This window comes from Triticum urartu, chromosome 4A (assembly GCF_056163025.1).
Source record: "Triticum urartu cultivar PI428250 chromosome 4A, HENAU_Tu73, whole genome shotgun sequence".
In the NCBI taxonomy this organism is placed as follows: Eukaryota; Viridiplantae; Streptophyta; class Magnoliopsida; order Poales; family Poaceae; genus Triticum; species Triticum urartu.
In genome coordinates, this window is record NC_141876.1 from 215,836,930 (window position 1) to 215,851,936 (window position 15,007).

The window sequence follows — 15,007 nt, forward strand, 5'->3', positions numbered from 1 at the left end:
GGGTCTGGCTGTAACGCCCCAAGGCCGGCGCTCCAGATGCCTTCCATGGCTTCCGAGATTCGTCATGTGATTTTTTTGGTTCGTTGCATTCATCTTACCATCATGTGCATTGCATCATGTCATCTTGCACCCTCTTTTTAAAACTCAACTAAATAAACCGTATGGACCTTCGATCCATTTAAATCGAGGGAATTCACATGGTGAAATTCTCTTCAAAACATACCAAAGTCTCCTAATTTTATTAGGGAGCTATATTAAATATTCCATTTATTTCGAATTAACCACAACCCACTTGCATTTTAAAGTTCCTTCCGTGTGCCCATATCATAATCCATGCTCTTTCCTCTTCTGAATCCATTTCAAGTTCTGGCACTTGGCTATATGGCAAAGTAGTTGCATGCCTGTTCTATTTCAAGTTTGTTCCCCAAGCTTTGCCAACAATTCTCTCTCCATTTATTGAGGCTCCTCCAAAAGTCTCAACATTTTTGGACACTTCTCCTTTCTTCTTTGTTCATTTTTTTCTTCTTGTGACATTTTTACTAATTTGGAAAATGTTCAACTTTTCCATATAAATCCTAAATAATGCCAAGACCACCTCCTCCAATTTGCAGGTATTTTGGAGGTGTTTTGGTTGGGCTAAGGATTTATTCGAGTTTGAGTTATTTTCAAACTTGTATAAAATTTGCAGCATCTAAAAATTGCCAAGACATTTTTTTTAAAATAGTGGATAAATTCAGGAGCACAAGCGTATGTTTATATCCGTCTTATTCCTTTTCAAACTTGCTGGCTTTTTCCTTTTTCTGAACCTGGGTATTCCAAATTTTCAGAAAAGAAAGAAAAGGAGATAGGGGCTCACAGAAGTGCCTTTGGTCTCTCTATTCTAGCACAGCAGGCCACGAGGCCCAGCAGAAGCTGGCCCACCTAATCCCTAGGCCATCTCCACCTAAGGCCCATCAGTGCCCGATCCCCTCTAACCTAGCGAGCCTCCAGCTCGATCTCCCTCTTCCTCCCGCAGCGCCGCACTCGCACCCAGCGCCCGCTGCCTCCCGCTCGATCTTGAGCGCCCCAGCACCAACGAGCACCGCCGCCTTGCGCCGCCCCTCTCGCCTCCCGCCTCCTTCATCTCATGCGTGCCGCCGCCACCCATCCATGGCCGCTGCGCAGCCACGACGCCCGAGCATCCCTGCAGCCTCGCCTCCGGCCGCGCGGTCCCAACCGAAGCCGCCGCTGCCGTTCAGGTCGACCCGACCTCTGCCTCCGCACACGCTGGCCATCCTCCTGCCGCTCCTGCTACCCGACTCTGCTCCGCACGCACGGCACCCTGCATCCGTGGCTTCGCCTCCTCTGCTCGTTGCCTGCATGCCCGACGCCGCGCCTCCTCCTGGCGTCGGCCCCGTCGCCAAGTCCCGTCGCCGGAGCTCGCCTTCGTCCGGACACCGGCCAGCTCAGGCCCATTGTCGTGCGCCGCTTGATCCGCCCTCCCGCGACTCGGATACACAGCTGCCGCTCATCCTTGGCGCCATGGCCCGTGCCTCTTTTGGACAACCCGTTGCTGACATGCACAACTTCTGTCGTGCCCTGTTGTGCGTGCTCTCTGCTGCCTGGCACCGTTGACGTCAAGACCGTGGTTGCCAAGTTCCTCTTCCAGAGTCATCAAAATGCATGAGGATCTCGATGTACGACTACACAATGACACGCCAAGTTCCCCTCCGACCGTGTACAGCTGCTCATGCTGAAGACCGTGTGTACCACTACTGTTGCCAGGTACCTCTCAGATCCGACAACTACCCCGATGACATGTGTACCACTACTCCCAGAGACCTTGGATCCACCAAGTTCCACTACGATATGTACCACTACCATCGTCGAAGACCCGTGTAACACAAGCGTCAAGTTCCTCTACCGATGACTCGAATGGCTACAAAATGTTTACCACTACCGTCGACCCGCAAAAACCCCGTGGACGTCAAGTTTCGTGTAGTGACCCCAAACATCTATAGACATGAACGACTACTTCCTCTTCGACCCGCGTGTACGACTACTTCCTTTACAAACCGCTCCGAGAATGCATCCTTGGAAGGTATAACCGTCGGAACGACGGCTGTGGACGAATGCTTGTGATGTGTCGTATGATATGCCCGTGTTTGCACCGTGTCCGTTTTGTTCCTTGCATGATCGCCGTAAGCCTTGCCACCGACATGTGGGACACCCGGTATCCGGGATCACTCCTTGTCACTCTTGCATGTTTCACACACCCACCCTTGTTCCTTTGCACCAGCATCTCAATTGAGTTGCCAGATCACCTGAATGTTGCCGTGGTAACAGTTACGTTTCACCGCCGTGGCACCCCTTTTCATAAAACTTGCATATGTCATCCACATCATGATAGCAACACTTAAAATGGTTAGAATTGTTGTTTGCATTATATTGCTAAATGCATATGGGGATTTACCGGAATTGTTGCTTGTTATTTCTGGCCTCATTTAAACTTGCCTAAATAGTTAATTTATTTATTCTTCACCTCTTGCGATGTTTACCAATATTTAATATTGTTGAGTACCTAAACAAGAGAGAACTAAATAATCGAATGTGGTGTTTTGTCAATATGCATCCCGTTGCATATTGAGCTCCACTTAACTTGTAGTATTGTTTGTGCACTTTGCCATGCCATGCCTCATTAAATCGTACATGCATCATACTTGGTTGCGCATCATGCCATGTCTATGTGATGGTTATTTACTATGTTGCTTGCTTCTTTCTGGATTGCTTCTCTCGTTAGGTTCGGTTTCATTCCGGAGTTGTGAGGACTCGTTCGACTATGTTGGGTCGTCTACTTCTTGGACTCGTTCTTTTTCTTTGCAAGATCTCAAGCAAGATGACCATACCCTCGATATCACTTCTATATTTGCTTGCTAGTTGTTCGCTCTATCGTCTTGTCGCGCTACGTACCACTTGTTTATCATGCCTCCCATATTGCCATGTCAAGCCTCTAACCCACCTTCCTAGCAAACCGTTGTTTGGCTAAGTTACCACTTTTGCTCAGCCCTCTTATAGCGTTGCTAGTTGCAGGTGAAGTTGAGATTTGTTCCATGTTGGAACATGGATATGTTGGGATATCACAATATCTCTTATTTAATTAATGCATCTATATACTTTATAAAGGGTGGAAATCTCGTCCTTATGCCTAGTGTTTTGTTCCACTCTTGCTGCCCTAGTTTCCGTCATACCGATGTTATCTTCCTTGATTTTGCGTTCCTTACACGGTTGGGTGTTACGGGAACCCCTTAACAGTTCGCTTTGAATAAAACTCCTCCAGCAAGGCCCAACCTTGGTTTTACTTCTGCCTAACAACCTATACCTTTCCCTTGGGAGTAATTAACCCGAGGGTCATCTTTATTTTAAACACCCCCCCCCCCGCGCCAGTGCTTCTCTAAGTGTTGGTCTGAACCGGGCAACCTGCGGGGCCACCTCGGGGCAACTTGAGGGCTGGTTTTACTCATAGCTTGACCTATCTGGTGTGCCCTGAGAACGAGATACGTGTGACTCCTATCGGGATTGTTGGCACATCGGGCGGCTTTGCTGATCTTGTTTTACCATTGTCGAAATGTCTTGTAACCGGAATTCCGAGACTGATCGGGTCTTACCGGGAGAAGGCATATCCTTCGTTGATCGTGAGAGCTTGTGATCGGCTAAGTTGGGACACCACTGCAGGTTTTAAACTTTTGAGAGTCTGGTTGTAGAGAACTTGACACTTGACTTAATTAAAATGCATCAACCGCGTGTGTAGCCGTGATGGTCTCTTTTCGGCGGAGTCCGAAAAGTGAACACGGTTCTTGTGTTATGCTTGAACGTAAGTAGTTTCAGGATCACTTCTTGATTACTTCTAGTTCACTACCATTGCGTTCCTTCTCTTCTCGCTCTTATTTGCGTATGTTAGCCACCATATATGCTTAGTGCTTGCTGCAGCTCCACCTCATTACCTTACCCTACCCATAACATTAAATAGTATTGATCTCGCAGGTGTGAGATTGCTGAGTCCTCGTGACTCCCAGTTACTTCAAAACATTTGGAGGTGCCGATGATACCAGTGCAGGTGACGCAACTGAGCTCAACTGGGAGCTCGATGAAGATCTTGATCGTTGTTTTGTGACTTTTCCGGATGATCAGTAGTGGGGACCAGTTGGGACGATCGGAGATCTAGCATTTGGGGTTGTCTTCTTTTATTTTGGTTTCGTAGTCGGACCTTGATTGCACTCTCGATGACGTATGTTTAACTTGTTAGTTGTGTGAAGTAGCCATTATAAGCCAAATCTTTATCCCTTTATTATTCAGTACATGGGATTGTGTGAAGATTACCCCTATTGTGACAAAACTACCATCCGGCTATGCCTCTAAGTCATGCCCCGACATGTGGGAGATATAGCCGCATTGTGGGTGTTACACTGGGGGTCAGCACAAGGATCGTTTACCCAGGTTCTGGCCACAGAGACGCGTAAAACCCTAGTCCTACTTTGATGTATATTTGAGTGTTCTTGAGTTCTTGAACTAGCTACGGTGTCTCCCTGGTTCCAAAGATCTGAATCCCCCTCCAATATGCCTCGGGTCTCCTTTTATAGACAAAGGGGGTCGCCACAGTGGCACACAGGAGGTGGAAAGGTGCATCACGACTGAGTCTATCTTCTGGCACCGTCGGACAAACGCATTTAATGCGCTGCCGACGTGCCCCTCTTTCTTTAATGGGGACGGCGAATGTCGGTGTCAAAACCGGTGGATCTCGGGTAGGGGGTCCCGAACTGTGCGTCTAAGGTCGATGGTAATAGGAGACAAGGGATACAATGTTTACCCAGGCTTGGGCCCTCTCTATGGAGGTAGTACCCTACGTCCTGCTTGATTGATATTGGTGAATATGAGTATTACAAGAGTTGATCAACCTCGAGATCGTAATGGCTAGACCCTAGAGGTCTAGCTTGTATGGCTATGATAATGAATCTCCCCTATCCAGACTAAGTCCTCCTGTTTATATACACACCGGGAGGATCTAGGGTTACATAAGGTTGGTTACAAAGAAAGGAATCGACATATTCGACGACAAGCTTGCCTTCCACGCCATGGAGAGTCCCATCCGGACACGGGTGTAGTCTTATGTCTTTGTATCTTCACAACCCATCAGTCCGGCCAATGGCTAACAGGCCGGACGCCCGAGGACCCCTTAGTCCAAGACTACCTCAGTAGCCCCTGAACATGGCTTCAATGATAAGGTATCCGACGCGTAGATCTGTCTTCGGCATTGCAAGGCAGTTTCCTCCTTCCGAACTCCAAGATAGTCTTTGGATGAAACAAACGTGTCTGGATCTGCAACACACAGCCGTAGGAAAGATTCCTTTGGAATAGGCAGGTTCTTAGGCTTAGGAGGAGGTGTTCAATATCCGCGGCCTTTATAATGGAACCAAGGGCCATCTTTTTTATGCCAAACTTCTCCTCAGCCTCCCCAACACCGAGTTCCAACACCCAAGGTTCGACTTCATTGCTTCCAGCCTTCCCATCATGTCCGGACCCAGCTCCGAAAGCCGATGGGTGGCTTCCTCCATTACAGAGGAGGATATTGCGAAGCTTCGGGTGGCCAGATATTTGACCGCGTAGGTCCAACACTGGCTTCCAGCTCAAGGACAGGTTATTCCGACCCCCCAGATCTGGCGAGACGGTTGTATTCATCTCCCACTTCCTTGAGAGTCATTTATTTCTGGCGAGACGGCTTAATGGCTTTAAAGAAAGCGCTGCCAGGGAGACAACCCTGAAGTTTTAGAGAGTCATTTATTTTTGTTGAGTGCTTTCATATAGTTTAAAAACAACAAAAATAAAGAGGGGAACCCAAAACTTTTTCAAAAAGGAAAGTGAAAGTGAGAAAGACAAGCATTGTTGAAGTGGGAGAGCTCCTAGAACTTTGTTCATGCTCACGGCAACTTTGTGAATCTTGATTACAGAAACTTTTTAACAAAAATAATTATCCCCTTGTACAATTCCATTGTATTATAAAAATAATGTGCCAAGGTTTTCCTTTAGGATGTTTACATTTGCTTGATGGTTTGTACGGTGCAGGATAGAAACTTTGGCGGTAGTGCGCGATTTTACATTTTTTACTGATATGTCAAATGGTTATGAATCCTTTTTCAGTTTCTTTCTATACAAATTTTTAAATTTTCCTAATTTTGGCAGAATTTTTAAAGTATCATAAGTATGGTGAATGTTCAAATTATTATAGACTGTTCTGTTTTAGACAGATTCTGTTTTTGATGCATAGTTTGCTTGTTTTGATGAAACTATCAATTTATATCAATGGATTAAATCATGAAAAAGTTATATTACAGTAGAAACAATGCAAAAACAAAATATGAATTGGTTTGCAATAGTACTTAAAGTAGTGATTTGCTTTATTATATCAGTGGATGAAGTGTTCGATGATCGGGAAGGTCTCGATGTGAGAAGAAGGAAGAGAGGCAAGAGCTCAAGCTTGGGGATGCCCGAGGCACCCGAAGTAAATATTCAAGGAGACTCAAGCGTCTAAGCTTTGGGATGCCCCGGAAGGCATCCCCTCTTTCTTCAACAAGTATCGGTATGTTTTCGGATTCGTTTTGTTCATGTGATATGTGTAAATCTTGGAGAATCTTTTGCATTTAGTTTTCATTTTTCTTTTATGCACCATGCTGGTATGAGATACTCCTTGGTTGATTTATAGAATTCTCATTACACTTCACTTATATCTTTTGAGTATGGCTTTATAGAATGCTTCATGTGCTTCACTTATATCATTTGAAGTTTGGATTGCCTGTTTCTCTTTACATAGAAAACTGCCATTTGTAGAATGCTCTTTTGCTTTACTTATATTTGTTAGAGCGTGGGCATATCTTTTGTAGAAAGAATTAAACTCTCTTGCTTCACTTATATCTATTTAGAGAGATGACAGGAACTGGTCATTCACATGGTTAGTCATAAAATCCTACGTAAAACTTGTAGATCACTGAATATGATATGTTTGATTCCTTGCAATAGTTTTGCGATATAAAGATGGTGATACTAGAGTCATGCTAGTGGGTAGTTGTGGATTAGTAGAAATACTTGTGTTGAGGTTTGTGATTCCCGTAGCATGCACGTATGGTGAACCGTTATGTAACGAAGTCGGAGAATGATTTATTTATTGATTGTCTTCCTTATGAGTGGCGGTCGGGGACGAGCTATGGTCTTTTCCTACCAATCTATCCCCCTAGGAGCATGCACGTAGTAATCTGTTTCGATGACTAATATATTTTTGCAACAAGTATGTGAGTTGTTTAAGACAAATGTTGATTCCATGGATTGTACGCACTCTCAACCTTCCACCATTGCTTGCCTCTCTAGTACTGCGCAACTTTCGCCGGTACCATAAACCCACCATATACCTTCCTCAAAACAGCCACCATACCTACCTATTATGGCATTTCCATAGCCATTCCGAAATATATTGCTATGCAACTCATCATCATCATCATCATATACATGACTTGAGCATTCATTGTCATATTGCTTTGCATGATCGTAAGATAGCTAGCATGATGTTTTCATGGCTTGTCCATTTTTTGATGTCATTGCTGTGCTAGATCATTGCACATCCCGGTACAGCGCCGGAGGCATTCATATAGAGTCATATCTTTGTTCTAGTATCAAGTTGTAATATTGAGTTGTAAGTAAATAAAAGTGTGATGATCATCATTATTAGAGCATTGCCCCAGTGAGGAAAGGATGATGGAGACTATCATTCCCCCACAAGTCAGGATGAGACTCCGGACAAAAAAATAAAAAAATAAAAAAATAAAATAAAAATGGCCAAAAAAAGAGAAGGCCCGAAAAAAAGAGAAAAAAATAAAAAAAAATGAGAGAAAAAGAGAGAAGGGGCAATGTTACTATCCTTTTACCACACTTGTGCTTCAGAGTACCACCATGTTCTTCATATAGAGAGTCTCTTGAGTTATTACTTTCATATACTAGTGGGAATTTTCATTATAGAACTTGGCTTGTATATTCTGATGATGGGCTTCCTCAAATGCCCGAGGTCTTCATGAGCAAGCAAGTTGGATGCACACCCACTTAGTTTCCAGTTTGAGCTTTGATACACTTATAGCTCTAGTGAATCCGTTGCATGGCAATCCCTACTCACTCACATTGATATCTATTAATGGGCATCTCCATAGCCCGTTGATACGCCTAGTTGTTGTGAGACTATCTTTTCCTTTTTGTCTTCTCCACCATCATATTCTATTCCACCTATAGTGCTATGTCCATGGCTCATGCTCATGTATTGTGGGAAAGTTGAAAAGGTTTGAGAACGTCAAAATTATGAAACAATTGCTTGGCTTGTCATCGGGGTTGTGCATGATGTGAATTTTGTGTGGTGAAGATGGAGCATAGCCAGACTATATGATTTTGTAGGGATAACTTTCTTTGGCCATGTTATTTTGAAAAGACATGATTGCTTTATTAGTGGGCTTGAAGAATTATTGTTTTTATGTCAAATGATAGAATATTGCTTTGAATCACTCGTATCTTAATATTCATGCCATGATTAGATATGTGATCGAGATTATGCTAGGTAGCATTCCACATCAAAAATTATCTTTTTTATCATTTACCTACTCGAGGACTAGTAGGAATTAAGCTTGGGGATGCTGATACGTCTCCGTCGTATCTATAATTTTTGATTGTTCCATGCCAATATTCTACAACTTTCATATACTTTTGGCAACTTTTTATACTATTTTCGGGACTAACATATTGATCCAGTGCCCAGTGCCAGTTCATGTTGTTGCATGTTTTTTGTTTCACAGAATATCCATATCAAACGGAGTCCAAACGGGATAAAACTGACGAGATTTTTTTGGAATATATATGATTTTTGGAAAGAAAAATCCACGTGAGACGGTGCCTGACTGGGCCACTAGGCAGGGGGCGCGCCCCTGACCCTCGTGGCCACACTGTAAGGCAGTTGGTGCCCTCGTTTCGCCGCAAGAAAGCTAATATCTGGATAGAGATCGTGTTAAAATTTCAGCCCAATCGGAGTTACGGATCTCCGGGAATATATAAAACGGTGAAGGGGTAGAATCTGAGAACACGGAAACAGAGAGAGACAGAGAGACAGATCCAATCTCGGAGGGGCTCTCGCCCCTCCCACGCCATGGAGGCCAAGGACCAGAGGGGAAACCCTTCTCCCATCTAGGGAGGAGGTCAAGGAAGAAGAAGACGAAGGGGCCCCCTCTCCCCTTCTCTTCCGGTGGCGCCGGAACGCTGCCGTGGCCATCATCATCACCGCAATCTTCACCAACAATTTCACCGCCATCATCACCAACTCTTCCCCCCTCTATGCAGCGGTGTAACCTCTCTCTTACCCGTTGTAATCTCTACTTAAACATGGTGCTCAATGCTATATATTATTTCCCAATGATGTATGGCTATGCTATGATGTTTGAGTAGATCCGTTTTGTCCTATGGGCTATTTGATGATCAAGATTGGTTTGAGTTGCATGTTTTATTACTGGTGTTGTCCTATGGTGCTCTCTATGTCGCGCAAGCATGAGGGATCCCCGCTGCAGGGTGTTGCAATACGTTCATGATTCGCTTATAGTGGGTTGCGTGAGTGACTGAAACACAAACCCGAGTAAGGGGGATGTTGTGTAGGGGATAAAGAGGACTTGATGCTTTAATGCTATGGTTGGGTTTTACCTTAATGATCTTTAGTAGTTGCGGATTCTTGCTAGAGTTCCAATCATAAGTGCATATGATCCATGTAGAGAAAGTATGTTAGCTTATGCCTCTCCCTCATATAAAATTGCAATAATGATTACTGGTCTAGTTATCGATTGCCTAGGGACAAATAACTTTCTTGTAACAAAAAGCCCTTTACTAAAACTAACTTAGTTGTGTCTTCATCTAAACAACACCTGCTTTTTATTTACGTGCTCTTTATTACCTTGCAACCCTATCCAACAACACCTACAAAATACTTCTAGTTTCATACTTGTTCTAGGTAAAGCGAACGTCAAGCGTGTGTAGAGTTATATCGGTGGTTGATAGAACTTGAGGAATATTTGTTCTGCCTTTAGCTCCTCGTTGGGTTCGACACTCTTACTTATCGAAAACTGTTGCGATCCCCTATACTTGCGGGTTATCAGCCAGCTGTCTTCTCCCACGCAAAAGCTGGTCATTAGAGCGGTAAGGGCTAACATGGATCTAGGTCCTTCTTGACCGAGGTGGCGTGCAAGCCATTCATCCCGGAAGCTGTGTTTAAAGGCCGCAAGGGCTTCCACCTCTGGACAGTCGATGATTTAGTTCTTTTTAACTGAGAACCTAGTCTAGAGCTTCCTGGCTGACTCTCCGGGCTACTGGACAATGTGACTTAAGTCAGCGGCGTCCGGTGGCCGGACATATGTTCCTTGGAAGTTGTCAGGAAAGGCGTCCTCCAACTCTTCCTAGCTGCCAATAGAATTTTTCGGCAGACTGTTTAACCAGTACCGAGCTGGTCCTTTGAGTTTTAGTGGTAGGTATTTGATGGCATGAAGGTTGTCCCCACGGACCATGTGGATATGAAGGAGGAAGTCCTTGATCCATACCGTGGGATCCGTTGTTCCATTGTATGATTCGATATTCATAGGATTGAACTCGTCTGGGAATTCATGCTCCATTACTTCATCTGTGAAGCAAAGAGGGTGTGCAGCGCATGTATGTTGGGCCACACTACGACGTACCTCCGATGGAGTCCATTTACTGTTTTCGTCCCGGGCGTGGCTAGTTTTGTCATGTCTGAATAGGTGGCCATCGTCGCGTGTCGAGGTATGTCCTCGCGATCCGTAGATCACTCTTGAGTTTCTAGCTCTACTACCCAAGTCCTGTTGACGGTCATATGCACAACCCCGAGCTGTTTTCTTCTTGATTTCACGGCGAGGTGGGGTGGTCTGGTGTTCGGCTTGAGTTGCCGCTTTACCCGGACCAAGTTGTGGTCGACCTAACGCCTTATGCGATGATGGCACCGGCTCGAGCACCTTGTCGTCACCCTGGGGTAGCAATCTACTCTTCAGGTAGCTTTTTGCTGGGCCACTAAGGCCATATTCTTCGGAGGCTAGGACTTCGGTCCATCTATCATTGAGCAGATCTTGGTCAGCTTGAAGCTGCTGCTGCTTCTTTTTTAGGCTCCTTGCGGTGGCTATTAGTTGGCACTTGAAGCGCTCCTTCTCAAGAGGTTCCTCAGGCACGATGAAATCCTCGGTGCTGAGCCTCACCTCATCCTCAGGGAGAATAAGGTAATTGTCGTCCTCCGAATCTTTGTGCGTGGCCTATTTACCAAGGCTAACCTGCCCATCTTCTCGTTTATCTTTTTCATTAGCTGTATCAACGGGGTCTTCGTTGTCTTCGGCATCCTCGTCCATATCGTCAATGTTCTCGGAGTCGTAATCAAGTGTATCGGTCGAATCCTCGATCGTGCCTATGAAGTGGGTGGTGGGTGGTGAGCAAAATTCTCCACCGTCAGCCCCTGGTTCAAGACGGATATAGTTCGGCTGTGAGTCCTCCACCAAGGACAGGTTCTTTAATGAGTTTAGCACATCACCCTAGGGCAAGGGCTGGAAGATGTCTTCGGCGCTGAATTCGAAGATCGATAAACGATCAAGCTCGGCGTCCGTGGGTTCACGTGGTTCGGAACTTACGGCCGGAGACGAGTCCGGAGTTCCGCTCACAAAGACGTCGTGAGAGATTAAGTCTATGTGAGGCTCCAACGTCGTGGAATCTGTGGCCTCCGTGGTGAGGTTGATCCTCCCGTCCTTGGATGCAGCAGCTTGCTCCGGATCTAGGGCCAGAGCAGTTACAAGAGCAATCTCCTGGATGCGGCCTGATGACAGATTTAGGTCATGATCATTGGGGTGACCGGGAGCGGCTACCGCGGTCTCGAATTCGGCGAAGATCAAGTCTTCACGGATGTCCGCAACGTAGTTCAAGCTCCCAAATCTGACCTGATGGCCAGGGGCATAGCTTTTGATCTGCTCCAGATGGCAAAACGAGCTGGCCCACAGGAAGATCTGTCCGGGGAGGAAAGTTCCTCCTTGGATAGCGTCATTATTGACGATCGAACGGGCCATCAAACCTTTTGGCGACGGCACAATGGAACTCTCGATGAAAGCACCAATGTCGATGTCAAAATCGGTAGATCTCGGGTAGGGGGTCACGAACTGTGCGTCCAAGGTCGATGGTAATAGGAGACAAGGGATACGATGTTTACCTAGGTTCGGGCCCTCTCTATGGAGGTAATACCCTACGTCCTGCTTGATTGATATTGATGAATATGAGTATTACAAGAGTTGATCTACCTCGAGATCGTAATGGCTAAACCCTAGAGGTCTAGCTTGTATGGCTATGATAATGAATCTACCCTATCTGGACTAAGTCCTCCGGTTTATATAGATACCGGGAGGATCTAGGGTTACATAAGGTCGGTTACAAGGAAAGGAATCTACACATTCGACGCCAAGCTTGCCTTCCACGCCAAGGAGAGTCCCATCCGGACACGGGTGAAGTCTTCGGTCTTTGTATCTTCATAGCCCATCAGTCCGGCCCATGGCTAACAGGCCAAACACCCGAGGACCCCTTAGTCTAGGACTCCCTCAGCGAGGAAGCTCGTCCCAGATGTCGTCGCCTCGCCTAGCTCCGACGGGCGTCCGAGCTGGCAAGGCGTTGTAGCGCCACATTGGCTAGCTGCTGGGTTGGCGTGATGACGGAGCCTTCACGAAGATCTACATGCCACTACGCAGGTGCTTGCTGAGCCGGTGTGGAGGCCGAACGCTGCCACGCAGACACCTGCCCAACTAGTTGAGCTAGCAGCTGCATGGGAGCGGCGATGGACTCTTGGCAGACGTGGGCCTGGCGGTAGCCCTGTAGACGTTCTCGACAAGGGTCTTGCCGAGGGCCCGACAAGGGTCTTGCCGTGGCACTGCGGTCGTCCCCGACAAGGGTCTCGTGGATTTCCTTGGAAAGGATCTAGCCAAGTATCATCGTCTTCTGGTTCTCATCCGATCTTGCGTATTTATGATCTCTACAAAGATCTGCATGCCAGCATGGAGGTTCCTCCTGAGCCTTGGCTTTGATGTGGCTGATGGCGTCGGAAACCCTTGGGCTCAAGGGTGGCGCGCTCTGCTGGCGTTAGGCAAGTTACCCCGGCAAGGATATTGGTGGGGCTACGGAAGCCACCCCGGCAAGAGTCTTGCCGGGGGAGCCCATCTCGCCCTCTTGCTCTCTTTGCGCCCCTAGTCTTGGCGTTGCCCTGGCTGTCTTGCGCTCTAGCATCCCTCCTCTGCCCTGCTCAGTGTGGCCGTAGGCGCGGCTCTGACTGCCCGTGCACAAGTAAAGGGGTGCAAAAGGAGAGCCCCTACTTTTGTACACCGACAGGAGTCCCTGGGCCTGGGCCACACATAAGTGCGATGGATTGTTGGGCTAGGCCCAGAACGGTGCGCGGGCAGGCAGGCGGATTTTTACTACAGTAACTTTTCCGTTCGCTTCTCTTCCCCGTGACCCGTGTTGAACGTACGACATGGGGGGTCATGCGTGACATGGGGGTCATGTGTGGGGCGGTTTTCACACGCATGCGTCACATCATAGTAGATGGTAAAGAGGAGGTCCGCTCCTTCCCCGTAAAAAGGAATAACCGCGGGCGCGCTGCTCATTTACCCTCCGTGCCTTCTCTAATCTCGGAACCGCCGCCCCCTCCTTCTTCCTCCTCAAGCTCTTGCTCTCGCTCGCCGCTGCCGCGTTTTCGCTGCCCTTCCCCCTTCACCTCTCGCAGCCGCCATGGCACCCAAAACCAGCAAAGGCAAAGGACTGGCCAAGGACGCCGGGGGGACGGAGCTGCTGGAGAGTGACTCAGCGGCACAGCGGATGCACCTCGCCTACTTTCCCTTGACGGTTGACACAGTCCACCTCCGAGACAACTTCAAGCCCTTGTGGGGGTGCAATACGAGGGGAGAGACAACCAGGCATCCGGCCACGCGCATCATCCCCGCTGATTGCGCCAAGGCCGACCCGAATCGATACCCATTCTTCGTCGACTACTTTTCCTGCGGCCTCTACCCCCTTTCTCCGATTTCTTCAATGATGTCATGCACACCTCTGGCTTCCACCTTCTGGATTTCACTCCAAATGTCGTGGCGTGCATGGCCCTTTTCGCCCATCTCGGCGAGGGCTTCGCCAGAGTGCATCCCAACACGGCGCTTTTCCGCCACTACTTCTATCCTTGGATCCAGAGGGGAGGCGCCATTTCTGGTTGTGTCTCTTGTTTCCGAAGGACCCTGGAGAAGGGGACGTATCCAGAGGGCACTGAGAAGGAAAGGTGGGAGGAGTGGCGGAGCCGGTGGTGCTGGATTGAGGAGGAGGACCCACAGGAATTTTGCCATGTTTGCCAGGCGCCACCGGTTCGCAGATACGACTGGGGCGATGTCGAAGCCCAGGATGGGAAGCTCATGGTCGCCATCACCAGAATCCACCACCTCACCATTGCTGGACTCACCTTGGTGATGATTGGGGTGGATTTCATCCGCCGCCGCATCGCTCCACTGCACAACAAGGGGAGGCCGGCCTGGCTCTTCAGGAATGCGGCTGACATAATGCGGCTCCGCCCCGGCCTGAACCACAACTTCACGGTGATGGGGCATGCCCACTTCTGCTAGCGGCTTTTTCAGCTCAACATGAACCGCGACGGTAGGGCCGAGAGGACCGGCAAGTTCGCGAAGGCCGACAAGGTCGCCAAGGGGCCCCTGTTCGGGTTGCCGGCGGGGATGGTCCCACTGAGCAACAACTCCCGCCAAACCGACATCATCGCCATGATGCCGGACAGTAAGGCGCACGGCCTTGAACTGAATTGGGTCGAGCCGGAGGGGGACCAAGTGCAAAAGTTCTTCGACATCCTATCGGAGAAGTACGTCCGCAAAGAGCCGCTGCTCATCTA

General features: G+C 47.8%; 1 long non-coding RNA gene across 1 annotated transcript; it reads left to right on the plus strand.

Moving 5' to 3' along the window:
* Positions 1-790: 790 nt before the first annotated feature.
* On the plus strand, positions 791-4,350 carry LOC125553827 (uncharacterized). Its single transcript, XR_007304223.2, has 2 exons — positions 791-1,764; positions 4,021-4,350. It is a non-coding gene; the product is annotated as an uncharacterized LOC125553827 (long non-coding RNA).
* The last annotated feature ends 10,657 nt before the right edge of the window (positions 4,351-15,007 follow it).